Here is a 14,680-nt window from a genome sequence, read left to right as displayed (position 1 = left end):
TTCACTGTGGTCTCGATCTCCTGACCTTGTGATCCGCCCGCCTCGGCCTCCCAAAGTGCTGGGATTACAGGCTTGAGCCACCGCGCCCGGCCGGCAGTGTTATGAATTTGATGAAGAGCTTGAGCTGCATTTAAAACCTGCTATTACTTGTTATAGTTATCTGTACAACCTTGGATAATTTCGCACTTCTTTGAGCCTCACTTTTCAAATAAAAAATCTCTAAATTGGAGATAACTCTATGTGTGGTGGTGATTTAATATGATGACTTTTAAATAGCTTAGCACAATTTGCATCATTATCATTGCTTAAGAAGTGATTCTTGTTCTCCTTCCTTGCTCCCTTATGTTTTCTTACGTCTCTCTTCTCAATTTTTTTTTCCCTAGAAATGTTTCCTAACTGACTTATCTGAAGTGATATTTCTATTGCCACCCTCACAATTTTGTGCCCGCTGCTTTATTTTGGGTTCGCCTATTGTTTGTTTCATAGGACAGGAACTGGTTTGTACTGGGTGTTCAATTTTGTTGAATGTAACAATGAATATGTAAACTCTCAGTTAAGGTTCCTGTTTCTACCTACATTTTTTTTTTTTTTTTTTTCAATCCTGGTTTTGAACCTGGTATTTCTGAGGTTGCAGTGTACATTCTTCTGTTCTGCTTCAATATTTAACACCCTTTGTTTTCTGTTGTCAGGAATTGTGTTCTAATCTCTTTCGCTTGATGGTCTCATATTGCTCACTGGTGTGGGTTTCTGAGGGTTTCTGTGTGTTTCTGTGTTTTACTTTTTGTCATTTCACTGGGTCTTGGAAGGGAGGGAATATATGTGTGTATACTCAGGCAGTGATCTTGAACCAGAAATCCTGTCATATAGGTGTAAGTGAAAAAGAACATGAAGAGAAAAAGAACTTAGAAAGAGATTGTCAAACTTGTCCTTAATGCCAACTACTATTATGTATTTCTTCTCATTTTTCCTGATTTATAAAGGTAATACACATTTACAAAAGCATAAAGGTGAACATTGTTTTAAAAGCAAATTCATATTTCAGGTATTATTCATGGATCTGAAAAATTTGACTCCACATAGAATTATTTTGAAAAATTATATGGAGCAAAAAAAGAAGTCTCCCTTTATTTCGTTTCCTTCTTTAATTCTTGCTTTTCAAGAGGTCGCCAGTGTTACTAATGTGTTGTATGTTCTTCTAGACCTCTTGCTGTTCATTTATTCACATACACATAGGCTTTTAAATAAACTGATCATTCCATACATGTTTTATGATTTGCTTTCTTTTTCTAAAAGATCTATATATTAGATTTCTTTAAAAAATAATTTTTATTTTGAAATGATTCACATAATCTAATTCATACCACCTGAAGTTCCTAGAATTAGTTTATTCTCCAAGGAGATTTAGCCATTAAGGTAAGCTTAGGATTAGGTTTGATCTCCATGGGCATTTAAAGAAGTAAAGAAGGCTTTTGTGGGGGCCTTTTTTCTGTGTTGGAAAGAACACACATAATTAATAAAAGTCCTGCCAATTTATGATATGAGCCAAACAAATCAGAGAATAAAACAAAAACCTAGAATTTCTGTTCCACCATTTGGCAAAAATACCTCCATATACATACATACATGTTTATATGTATAACACATTTCTGTAGCAGGCATATTAACTTAATTTTTAAAAACACATGCATATATGGACATTTAATATGTGATATAAAGATAGCATTTTAAAGCAGTAGGAAAATATTAGGCCTGAAAACAGTGGTAGTAGATCTCTACCTCAAACTATAACAAATTTGAGATGGAATAAAGAGCTATTGATTTCCTTTAAAAATCTAGGAGATATGAGATTAATTTTATATTCTTAGGTCAGAAATGTTCTTTTTTTTTTTTTTTTTTGAGACGGAGTCTCGGTCTGTCACCCAGGCTGGAGTGCAGTGGCACGATCTTGGCTCACTGCAAGCTCCACCTCCTGGGTTCACACCATTCTCCTGCCTCAGCCTCCTGAGTAGCTGGGACTACAGGTGCATGCCGCCACGCCCAGCTAATTTTATGTATTTTTAGTAGAGACGGGTTTCACCGTGTTAGCCAGGATGGTCTCGATCTCCTGACCTCGTGATCTGCCTGCCTCGGCCTCCCAAAGTGCTGGGGTTACAGGCGTGAGCCACTGTGCCCGGCAGAAATGTTCTTAAGTCACAAAACATTTAATAAAAATTTAAAGAAATTGAACATTGATAAAAGATAACAAAATAAAAAAGACACATACTGGAAGCAAATGTTTGTAATACAGTTGACAAGGAAATAGAGTCTCTGGTGCCTAAAGAGCTCCTGTAGGCTGTTCTGTCTATAGGGCAGCCATCCTTTTATTCCTTTACTTTCTTAATGAACTTGCTTTCACTTTGCCTCGTGGACTCGCCCTGGCTTCTTTCTTGCATGAGATCCAAGAACCCTCTCTTGGGGTCTGGATCAGGACCCTTTCCTGTAACGTATTTCTGGCAACCATAGAAGGGACTACACTTGCAAAACCCCTGACCCAAAGGCTAACTTTGGGTAACTGGTGGGATCCAGTAACATCTTTCTGTCCTCCGTGGAAGCGACTATACTGCAGAAACCCCTGACCCAAAGGCTAACTTTGGGTAAGTGGTGGGGTCTAGTAACATTTTTCTCATGAACCACAAAAGGGACAATATTGAGACCCCCGACCCAAAGGAAACAGACTGAAGCACTGATTGGACAACTTTGGGTAAGTAGCGGGGTACCTGGGTAAAGATGGGATTGGGTTAGAGGCCCAACTTAGGGGAGTTAGAGTGTCTCCTAAGACAGAGTAGGTTAGAGGCCCCTCTTAATAAAAAGCAAGGGTGCTTGACCGACCTTGGGTTAGAGGCCCAACTTAGGAGGGTTAGAGGCCCCCTCATCACTATTGAATGTTAACTGCTATTCTCTTTGGATTAATCTGCCTTGTACTCTTTGCTGTGGGTGGCAGGATTAGGCATGTACAGGATCGTGGGACATGGGAAGCTTTTTCCTCCCTAAAAGGGGAAATGAGAGCTGATGAGACTGGCTGGAAAAGATTCCTTTGGTACTGAGAAGCAGCCGCCTGAACTTTTCAGTGTTGCATTGGGTGGGTCTTTCTCTGGCCTCCCTAAGCTCTTCATCTTCCCCACCCTGCCATAGGCAATACTTTCCTTCTCTACTTTTCCTTTCCTATCTTTTCTATTACTCAGGGTGACCATCTTGCCCAGAGACCACGTGTTGAAACTCCAAGTTGGAGTTTGGATTAAAGATGATGGGGCCCATTTGGGGGCAAATTTAAGCCTTGCCAGTTTGATATTGGGTGCTAAGCAGAGTGGCTAATGTCTTTGTTTTATCACTTGTATTTTCCTCTGGCCCGAACGAAAAAAAATAATTTTCCTTTATGATGCGGCTTGGCCCCCATGGCTGTGGTGCTACAAGCTGGATCACTAAAGCTGCTCAGGGAAAGGGAACTTAGAAGCCTGGCATGCCAGCCAAAGGGTAAGAATTTCTTACCAGTCAGATTTCAGGTTTCTCTCTCTCTCTGCAAATGGTTGACTGAATGCTAAAAAAAAAATAAAAATAAAAAAAAAATCAGTGTTTATGAAGTTTTGATTAATGCAAAAAATAATTCTAAGGCTAGTCTTAAGCTAGTGTATTTTGTGCTATGAATTTGTTTTTCTGTGTTGAGGGGTACTTCAGGATAAAACACAGGCTTAGAACACCTGTAAGCCCGCTTTTCAAGAAGACCCAGCAAGCTGGTGAGTAACAAACTTGGCTGCAGGTCTCTGAAACAAACAGAAATACTGGATGAAGTCTCCACCTTGTTTTATGTCCTTGGGAGCTTGGCCGTGTAACCATGTGGCAGTACCCTCTGTTTTCCTCATGAAACTCCAGGAATTAAAGCAGATGGATCCCTCTCAGAATTAAAGGCTCTGTTCTGTTTTGCATTGTGTTATCTGACGGTTTTGAGTTTTGGGGGTATTAGAAATTGCTTTGCATTATGAGAGAGCTTTGGTGTGTAATAACTAGGTAGGAAATATGCTTTAAGGGACAGCTGATAGTAGTTAGGGAGGGGTACTTGACTCTTTGCACACTTGGATCAGAGAAGCATACTCTTGGCCACCTGGAAGATAAGGAAACATCCCTACCCCACACTGGGAGATGAGACTCCCATGAGGGATGGACTGATGACAAAATGGGCTGGTTGCCTTTGGGTTGCCTTGAAGTGAAATGCAGAGTAGAAGCAAACTCCTGTACTGTCTTCTCTAGTATTTCTCTCCTTTTGGGGATCCAGGAACCAGCATAAAATAGCACCCTTAATTTTGGGGATCTATCTTTGCCTTCAACTGCTTATTTGGCCCCAGAAACGCATGCTTTCCTGGCCCTGTTCCTTCAAGGGCTCCACCTTGAAGCCAGTAATCCACTTATGAAACTGGTGATGAAAAATGTTACACATGCAGAATCTTCTGTCTGTCCATTTATTAATATGTGTTGTATGTTTATAAAAGAGCTCTAATTGCTTAGAAAAATAAGAACTTAATATTTTTTCAGAAAAATGGAAACAAAAATGCCTTTTTGTTCACGTGACTTTAGTAATCTTTTGGAAATAAAGACAGTTTTAAAAATTATTGGTAAAATATCTTGAAAATGTAGACATTTGGTCTAAATTAAGGTCAGTATCAGACTTGCTAAATGCTTTAAGGTTAAACTGTTTCTTTTGGAAACAGTTCAATTTACCTGCCGTAAAGCCATTAGATTCTAGATAAGGCCTGGGGACATGTAGAGTTAGCCACGCCCCCTAGCTCTGTTGGAGAGTCAGCTCTTATCTGCAGTTGTGCAGTGTGTCCTAGTAACACAAAATTGCTTACTAACCAGGGTTTTCACCAAAAGTAAAAGTTAACATTGTAACATGTAATTGAGACTATTGAAGAAACAGTTCTACATGCAAGGTGTCTAAGGAAAGTAAAATGTACTTTTGGTAAAAGATTATAAGAAGGCATCAGAATGTGGATTTTTTGCCTAAAGAGTTAAATAGTTATTTTAAATTAGAATAAAGCTAAAAGTTTGAACAGTTGTGGATGGCGTGAAAAAAATTGTTAAGAGATTCTGTGTGTGAACATATTGACTAAAGTTAAAGGGGTATTATTCAGTTTTTCCGTAAATTAAACATTGGAATGAAAGCATAACAGGTTTTTCTTAGAGCACTAATCTGCTTTTCACAAAAAAATGTAAATGGTTATAAAAGGTTTATAAGAATCTTACCTTACAGTCAAACTGATTAAGATTGGATAGACATAAAATTTTATTAAGAATTGGGTTTAACATTGATAGGACATTAATATAAAGGTGAAATTTGGCTTATTTGGTGTAAAAGTCATACAGGACGCATTATTATCAAATGTAAAATGGTGTTTTGCTTTCTTTGGACTGTATTTGCACAAATGTGTTACTGGAATATGTTCCAAAGTTATAGGAAACTCCTATAATTCTAATATGACTTAATGTATGTTATTTATAATTGTTATGTGAAATTCTGTATGCCACAAAATTAACCAAATTTCCTTATCAATTGTGGCTTTAATAGTGGCTAGCCTAAAACTTTTTACTACCCACAGACAATTGTCTTGTTTTAGTCCTCTTTAGAAGGCGGTTTATAATCAACTATGGAACTCTAGCAGGTATTCTTAAGTGCAGGTTTTCTGATAACTTTGGAGATTATGATATCAGAATAATGGAAAAAACTTTCAGAACTCTCAGAGCTAAAATGTTCATAACTATCCAACAGAAGTTAACGACATGGACTAAACTGAAGAAGTCTAGTCTTTTTAACTTTTCTTAAAACATTGCTGATCCTTTGTTTTGTTTTTCAGAGTCAAGAAAACTTCTTTTAAGCTATTTAAAGGTTTTAACAGTTGAGTGTACTCCTGTGAACAAAATTTGGAGCATATTTATTTCTCTCTACCTGATTTCTCCAGAATTTGGAAACTAGTTGTGAGTATTCTTAACTTAGAGCAATATGGTTATTTGCATAGGTGCAATAAGAATCTGTTTTCTTTTGTAACAGGACACAATTGGATAAATTGGTTATTTTACCAAAGCTTTGACTGGAATGGTGTGTTTTCCTTTAAGAAATTAAACTTGACTTATAGAGCCAATTAAAGCCCCTTGGGGAACTGGCCTCATTCCTTGCCTACACAGTCCCTGTAAACAGGGTTTCAGACCTGTGGTAAGTAAAGAATGTCACTTTCTGTCAGGTCCAGGAGCTCCAAGTTAGCTTGGGACCCCAAGAGGAGAAGAATTTACCCAACTTATTGCTATTTGAGGGTACAAACCCAAGGCTGGGCTTGGCTTTAAAAAAGTCTTATCTGGGGCTGGGTGCAGTGGCTCACACCTGTAATCCCAGCACTTTGGGAGGCCAAGGTGGGCAGATCATGAGGTCAGGAGTTCGAGACCAGCCTGGCCAACATTTTTAGTATAGATGAAACCCCATCTCTACTAAAAATACAAAAAATTAGTTGGGCATTGGTGGTGGGCTCCTGTAATCCCAGCTAATCAGAAGGCTGAGGCAGGAGAATCGTTTGAACACGGGAGGTGGAGGTTGCAGTGAGCTAAGATTGTGCCATTGCACTCCAGCCTGGGTGACAGTGCTAGACTATATCTCAAAAAAAAAAAAAAAGAAAAAAAAAGTTTTATCTGAAATTCCATCTATGGAACAGAGTTCCATCAAAGCCAATTTAAAAAGAGTTTATATAAAAAATAATTATTCTTGCTGCACTTTATACAAATAATCAGGCCAAGTATTATAAAGCAAATCGGTCTTACTATAATTTGTATTTAGTAAAAATGAGAAACTGGAGAGGGAAATACTATGTTTCAAAAACTATGGTACACTTGTTATTAAATTCTAGTCTCAATTGTTTTTAAGTTTGTTTCTGCAATGTAGGCTAACCCTGCTTATTCCTGTGAACCAACCACATGATCTCTTACTGCTCAGAACAAGTGGGATGGGTAATGTAAAAATCTGAATCAGTATTCTAATTCTGGGCACATTGCAATCAGCTAGCAACCCCATATCAGCTTGGTTTCAACAGTTGTCCTGTTCATGGAAAACTTTCTAATTTGGTTTTCTTGGATTAACTTTACTTATTTTGCTGTACTCTTGTGGAATATGTCGCTGTTATACTGTTTGTCTGGGAATACAGGACAAGCTTACTGAATGTTTTCTTAAACATATTATTTATTCGATCATTGATTTATGCCAGTATAGACTATGTCGATTTGTTTTTTATTTTTGATTATGACTCAGTAATAATATTTTGTTCAAATTTTGCCATTGAGAACTCTTTCAGGTTTGTTCCGGTGACACTTTGACATGGACACCACCCAGCCATCCTTTTGTTTTTTGAGCACTTCCTTACTTTCAGGTGCCACAAAATGCTCCATGTTCATCTTAGTTTCCTACCTTAGCCCTTGAATCAATCATTTCATCAGTGAGCTCTGGTTCTTTTTATTGGAGAAAGGTATTCAGAAACCAAGATCTGGATGCCGGACATACTTGTTATTATTGGGATGCCATTGCTTTTAGGCCCTTTCAGAGGACAGGGCTAGGTTATGCAGGTATGTATACTAGCCTATAATACACATATATCTAGAACTGTTTCTCTGTTTATTCATCAGTATTAGTATTGAGCTAAACAGGAATTCCTTCTAATGTCTTTGACTCTAATTCAGACAGCAGGATTTATGTTAGCCCTTCTCCCTTGCTTATCTGTAACTTCCCTCTCCAACAGTTAGAAGCCTCCCACCATCTACCATCCATTTACTTGTTTACTCGGTCCCCAGTATATGTGTATAAAGCAGATTCAGAACTGTTAACCTCTATTCCCCTGTATTAGTTTCCTAGGGCTACTGCAACAAATTACCACAAACTAGAGGACTTAAACAACAAAAACATTTTTTTCTCACAGTTTTGGAGACTCTAAGGTTCAAAATGAAGGTGTTGGCAGGACCATGTTCCCTCTGAAGGCTCTAGAGAAGAATTCTTCCTTGCCTTTTCTAGCTTCAGGTGCTTACTGGCAGTCCTCGGTATATTATTCATTGGCTTGTGGCACCATAACTCCAGTCTTTGTCTCCTTCACATGTCCTTCTTCCCTGAGCTTTCTGTCTTTATATCTTTCTCTTTCCTTATAAGGATACCAGTAAGTGGACTTAGGACTCACCCTGTACCAGCATGACCTCATTTTACCTTGGATTACATCTGCAAAGACCCTATTTCCAAATAAGGTCACATTCACAGGTTCTAGGGGTTAAAATTTTAATGTACTTTTATGGAGAACATAATTCAACACACTCTATACACACTATGTGGTTAAATAGAAAAACATTAAAAAAGTGCTAGAAAGTAATTGAACAAAGTTGAGTTGAGAATAAATCAGAACTGTGTGGAGGTCTTTTTAAAAATGAGTTCTAGCTGTTTGGTCTTATTAATAAACATTAAAATTAACTTTGAGGGAAGAATGATGTGGGGAATGAGGATTGAGAAGTTGAAGAACAGATGCTCTGAGATTTTTTTTTTTTTTTTTTTTTGAGACGGAGTCTTGCTCTGTCACCGAGGCTGGAGTGCAGTGGCCGGATCTCAGCTCACTGCAAGCTCCGCCTCCCGGGTTCACGCCATTCTCCTGCCTCAGCCTCCCGAGTAGCTGGGACTACAGGCGCCCGCCACCTCGCCCGGCTAGTTTTTTGTATTTTTTAGTAGAGACGGGGTTTCACCGTGTTTAGCCAGGATGGTCTCGATCTCCTGACCTCGTGATCCGCCCGTCTCGGCCTCCCAAAGAGCTGGGATTACAGGCGTGAGCCACTGCGCCCGGCCCGAGATTTTCTTTAGTGTTATTGTAAAGCTGCTGTAAGCAAATCATATTATTTTTAAAACAGTGTTCCTGTGTCATGACTTATCAAAAATTTACTTGCAGTTGAGGCAAACTCTTTTATTTTTTGAAACTTTGGCTTTGAAACTCTGTAATAATCTTTTTATAGTCAGTTACTTCAACCTCGATACAGTATTATGATATTAACCTGGGTCCAGTAGGGAACTAGCCTTCCTCAGTTTGGCTAAGGAGAGCTTAAAAAATAACTCCCTATTCTCAGACTAGGCCTCACACGGTGTCCAGACTGGGATGCTGCCTTTCTCATGATAATGGCTAGCTGAAGAACTGAAAAACACCTCACTGGAAAGATGACTCTAATCGTTATCTTTTTCATAAGTCTCCAGAAACCCTTTGATCCTGTTGTGTATTGTTTTATAATTACTCACCTTTTCTATTGCTATTTAGAAAACTGCCTTTTTATTCTTTGAATTAATTTAAAACCAATTTAGTTAGCGGTAGCAAATATCCCTGTTTTTCTCACTGAATAACTCATCATGTGTTAAATATAAATTTCTATAATCTTTTAGAGATGGGAGAGTATGATTTTCACTTTTTCCTTGAATTGGATTGGTGTGAAGATGTTAAAATTTTTGTTACTTTCATTAGTTCTTGCCATTACCTTCAAGCTGAACTTCGACTCTTTTTCTCCAGCAATTTTTTATTAATGCATGAAACAGTGAGTGATTGCACTGGTATGTTACATAGTTCAGAATACAGAATATTCTAATGGAAAAGAATCCTGAGTTAAGGCATGATTAGTAGATACTGTTATTTAGAAGCTATTCTACATAGATAAAGCAGTGTCAGAGTTTCAAAATCAAGGATGTATTACTCTGTTCTCATGCTGCTATGAAGAAATGCCTGAGACTGGGTAATTTATAAAGAAAAGAGGTTAAATTGACTCAGAGTTCCACGTGGCTGGGGAGGGGAGGCCTTAGGAAGCTTAGAATCATGGGGGAAGGTACCTCTTTGCAGGGTGTCAGGAGAGAGAAGTGTTGAGCAAAGAGGGAAAAAATTCCCTTATAAAACCGTCAGATTTCATGAGAACTCACTCACTGTCATGAGAACAGCATGAGAGCAGCTGCGCCCGTGATTAAATTACCTCCCAGCGGGTCCCTCCCACGACATGAGGGGATTATGGGAACTACAATTCAAAATGAGATTTGGGTGGGGACACAGCCAAATCATATCAAAGGGCAAATCATTCTAGGAAAGAAGCATAAAGAATGGTGGATAAAAATAAGATGGAATAGTAAGATTCTGGAAGACTTACAATAAATAACAGGAAATTGAGACTTCTGTGGAAAATGAATTAGAATTGGGGTTTGAGTGATTGGTGCTGGTAATGAATGATACTGGTTACATTTATTATTGATTGTCTGGAAAGGTACTCTTGTTTTTTTAAAAAAATCAGTTGTATTAAGATATTACCTGAATGTAAGAAATAGTTTTAGCAGGCATAATAAAGATTATTTAGAAGGAAAGCCTGCTGTGTTTGTTGATGTAACACTTGGTTCCAATTAGTGTATTCTTTCCTTCCTTAATTCATGTCTTTCTGAAGTTTTCATGATTTTTACTTTATGGCAGCTTTTTGTTCTTTACCTTATCTGTTGTTTGGTAATTGTGCTTACCAAGTCCTTAGTCTCGTAGTTTATAAGCATTGTTTTTCGTTGTTGGGTTTGCCTCATAGCTTATCTGTTTATTGTAAAGCACTCAGGAAAATAACCATTGTGGAAGATTACTGAATATTGAGAATAACCTGCATCAGAACATAAGGAATAGGTTGATATTTATAACATAATAGCAACTTGAAAACATGCTATATATATATATATCAGATTGTGTCATATCAGTGTCAAGTGGATATGTTTTTTATCCTTTGGTCTTTGATTACATAATTTTTGGGGGTCATCCATTAACCACAGGTCTAGAAGGTGTTCATTTTTTTTCTCATTTATAAAATTAAACAAATCTATGCTAGCTAAATTCCAAACATTTTAGAATAACCTAAAATACGTTTATCTCCTTTGTATTACAACACCCAGCTGAGAATTACCATGTCACATTATTATATTAATTTCCAAATAATGTACATGAAATTTGTGTATTATCAAATATAATTTTACTTTTAGATTGTATCTACAGCATATTTTAGTTAGCTGTTTTCAACTTTATTACTGTTACTATTTGGCTTGGAGTAAGCATTTCGTCTTGATTGATGAGACTGTGGCGTGAAGTGCTGCATTAATTTGGTTTGTTGTGATAATTTTTAGGTGAAATATGTGAATGCACTTAAATTCTTTTTTAAAAGACTGATTATTATAAAAACCTCAGTGTACATATTAAATAATGACATGATTTACATGCTACCTGGGAGTTGACCAATACACCTTATAATTTACACACTTATTATACTTCATGCGTTATATGTACGACACTGTTAGTTCCTTTCAGGAGATATTTGAGGTAGTGGTTGCCTCTTCTTCCTTTTTAAACTGGAGCTTTTAGAAGGTTTATTCATTTATTCACTTAATATATATTTATTGAATACTTACTGTGTTCCAAGAATGGCAGAATTGCAGGGAGATAAAAATGGTGGAGGAGAGGATTCCATCAGAATCTCAGCAGCAAAGGGATTCTAGTATAGAAAATTATTCTAGACTTACTATTGAGGAATTTTCTTTTAGCCAGGATATTTTGAGATTTCAAATAATGCTAAATAAGTTGAGACACTAACATTAGCAGCACCACTTTTTAGCTGTTGTAATTTGTTCATGGAGTTTCAAATTCCAGGTTGAAAAGAAATAGATCTATGACAATGAGGATAGATGTGTCTACCAGGCTACCAAATTGTAACATAAGCTACATAGCTGATCCCCAATGTTTTCCTAGGATTTCTTTGCTGAGACCTGGAGGCCATGTAAATAGCTACTGTTGCCACAGATATTAGTTTGAGGAAGTTGTTTTTGAGGTATGCAGCACTTGTTGTACATAGCATAATTTTGCTATGGCACCAGAGTTGAGTGACAGAGGGATTGTAGAGGAAACTGGGAGTATAGGACCTTGAGGCAAATAAAAGAAACTTTTTGCTTAGTCTTAGCTCTGTAACCTTCCTCAGGACAGTCTTTCTCTACTGTATCACATGGCTCCTGATAGGCAGGCTATCAGGCAATTCATTTATCTTTTTCAAAAATTTGAGTTCTTAAATACAGTTTTTAATGTCTGTTTTGGGCTGATTTTAAGCCTACTTACATATTTTATTTAAAAAAGGTACAGATAGTGTTAAGTTTTTTCTTTTGATAATTCCCAACTGCTAATTTGTATTAGAGATAATTTTCTTACCTAATTAACCTATTTTATTTTAAATAGGGGCTGATAAAAATGAACTTCAATTTAATCATATCTTCATTAGTTGGTTGTTTTTACTAAATAGTAGGGCTCTTGAATACTTTAAATTTTGAGGTCATCCTCTGGATATATATCAGAAAGGAAGAAACAAGTTATCATTTGGTACACTGTCTTCACTTTTTTGTGAAAAAACAATGGCCATGTAAAGATAAGGACTTGTTTGATTATTTATTTGTTTAGCCAATATTAATTGAATGTCTGTTGCACGGTAAGTACTGTGGTGGGGGTAGGAATTAAATAGATATTTCCCCTAATCATTGTATATATGAAGTCTAGAGGAGAAGACAGTAAATAGTTATGAGCATTATGATAGGCAAAGTACACAGGGTGGTAGGGATAGACAACAGAGGGACATACAGAAGTCCAGGGAATTAGGGAGAAGACTCCTGGCAGAAGTGTTGTTTAGGTTGAGGCTCAAAAAGGTGAGTAGGAACCAGCAAGGCAAAGGGGTTTGGGAGGAGAGTAGTCTAGGCTGAGAGAATAGCTTGGTCAAAGGCTGGGAAGTAAAAGAATATTGTGGATGATGTGTTGAGGATGGATCACATCCCAGAAAACAAAACTGGAAGCTAGGAGACCTCTTGCTGTGGTAACTTGTTCATAAAAAGAGACAGGGGAAAAAGAAAGCTAGATGATTCTGGAGATGTTTAGGAAATCAAGACCATATATATATATATATATTTATTTAACAACTTTATTGAGTTGCACACCACCCCCCCACCCCTGCCAAATCTCATGTCAAATTGTAATCCCCAGTGTTGGTGGGGCCTGGTGGGAGGTGATTGCATCATGGGGGCAGTTTCTCATGAATGGTTTAGCATCAACCTCCTAGTGCTGTTCTCGGGATAGACTTCTCACAAGATCAGGTTGTTTTAAAAGTGTGTAGTGCCTCTCGCCTTTCTCTCTTCATCCTACCATGTAAGACACCTACTCCTGCTTTGCCTTTCAATCAAACCTCTTTCTTTTATAAATAACCCAGGCTTGGGTATTTCTTTTTTTCTTTTTTTTAAGTTCCTTTTCAGGTATTGATAGCAGTGCAGTAATGGACTTACACCATACACCCATTTGAAGTGTACAATTCAATGACTTTTAGTATATTCAGAGTCATACATCTATCACCACTGTCAATTTTAGTACATTTTTATTACACAGCCATCATCTTTCAAACCCTCTATTTTCCCAGCTGTAGGCAACCACTAATTTTGAGGGACAATATGAAAATTTCCTAGGGGCTCTCTCTCTTTTCCTTGAGCATGTATTTTATTACAATGATTAGGTTTCATTTGTTCATTAGTTTACTTTGCTAAATGGTTTCCTTAAAACAACTCATCTTAATGTAAAATATCTTCTTGTTCTCACCATCTTTTTCTTTTTTTTTTCTATAAAATTTCAAACATACACCAAAGTAGAAAGGAGGCAAAGTGTTGAACCCATATGTGTACACACCAAATTTATAGTTATAATACACGACAATCTTATTTCAGCCATTACTTCTGCTCATCCGTATATACCCTTGGTACTATTTTTAAGCAAATAGAGAACTCCCTTTTAACCTTTTGGTAATAATGATACTAACATTTATTGAGCATTTACTATTTACAGGGCATCATGATCATGATAAGAAGTTTGCATAAATTTTTTATTTAATTAAAAAATTATATGTGGGTATAATTATAAACCCATTTTATATATAAGGTAGGTAATATTTCAACCATTCTCTAGCCTGTTCTGCTTTTTATTAACAGTCAGTTCATTGGTGAATAATACTATGTTTTTGCAACTTTGAAACTTTCAGGACTCTGATAATGGATATTCAAATAACATGACTTCCAGATATCACAGTGGATTATTTGGTCAATTAGCCTTAAAATTAACAAAAATATCGCTCATAAAATTTTGCAATATGTTACACATTATATATAACTTATTTTAAAATTCTTTTATTGTGGAATCCTTTTGAGGTAAAATACAATTATCTCCTTTTTACTGATGGAAAAAAAAGACTTACAGGATGTTATGTATCCAGGGTTATATAGCTTTTCAAGTGGTGGAGATGAGATTCTCTTAGTCTGTTTGTTTAACCCCAAGCCCTGTTCTTTAACCCATGGTGCTAGATATCTGCACTGGGAAGGCAGAATCCAAAGGGAAAAAAGCCCTGAGAGATGTGTTATAGGATAATATAGGTAACACTAGATTGAGAAACAGGATGCCAGGATTTTATTTTGAGCTCTGTTCTTGGTCAAGTAATTTAACTTCTTTGTACTTTAGTTCTTTATTTATAGATGGTAGTAGGTCAGAGGTTATACAGAGAAATTTTTTGCTTGTGAAATCATAATTTC

At 36.9% G+C, this 14,680-nt stretch overlaps 1 protein-coding gene across 13 annotated transcripts in view; it reads left to right on the top strand.

Moving 5' to 3' along the window:
- The window catches only part of LOC105465504 (centrosomal protein 85 like), a 311,447-nt gene that overhangs the window by 97,782 nt on the left and 198,985 nt on the right, over positions 1–14,680 (top strand). The window contains exon 3 of one of the 13 annotated variants that reach the window (XM_071096361.1): positions 5,883–6,003. The exons of the other annotated variants lie outside the window; for them this stretch is intronic. The gene's annotated coding sequence lies outside the window, so the exon portion shown is untranslated. The remainder of the gene's footprint in view (positions 1–5,882; positions 6,004–14,680) is intronic. 13 annotated transcript variants of the gene reach the window in all.

Source organism: Macaca nemestrina, chromosome 5, assembly GCF_043159975.1.
Source record: "Macaca nemestrina isolate mMacNem1 chromosome 5, mMacNem.hap1, whole genome shotgun sequence".
Taxonomy (NCBI): domain Eukaryota; kingdom Metazoa; phylum Chordata; class Mammalia; order Primates; family Cercopithecidae; genus Macaca; species Macaca nemestrina.
This window is presented reverse-complemented; position numbering and strand designations above follow the sequence as displayed.